Here is a 472-nt window from a genome sequence, read left to right on the forward strand (position 1 = left end):
AACAAACAAACAAACAAACAAACAAAACAAAAACCAAACAACGAGGGAAAAAAAAAAAAAAAAAAAAGCACCCCAAGCGTTTAACCATCTGGGAGAAGCAGATACACTACCATAAAACTTTCATACTTATTTGTATGGAAGAATATAAACCAAATGATCGCTTTGTATATTATATATAGAGAACTACAATATATACGTATGTATGTGAATATGTATATGTGTATTCTGTATTTGTAGAACTATATATACAGAACTTTCCCCAAGTCATTAGTGTTTCAGATGAATTAAAAACTAATTTCCTGTTGCCAGTTGAAGGTATTTTGTTTGAGTTTTGTACCATTTACCAAAACTAAAAGTTCAAAGCCTTCTGTATCAAACAAAATTTTTATATCTGTATGTTCTAATTTATTTAAAGCATTTTCACCTTTTTCAAATAAAATTAAAGAATTTAGCAAACAAAAAGCTACCTAGG

The sequence above is a fragment of the Oxyura jamaicensis genome, chromosome Z (assembly GCF_011077185.1).
Source record: "Oxyura jamaicensis isolate SHBP4307 breed ruddy duck chromosome Z, BPBGC_Ojam_1.0, whole genome shotgun sequence".
NCBI classification, from domain to species: Eukaryota; Metazoa; Chordata; class Aves; order Anseriformes; family Anatidae; genus Oxyura; species Oxyura jamaicensis.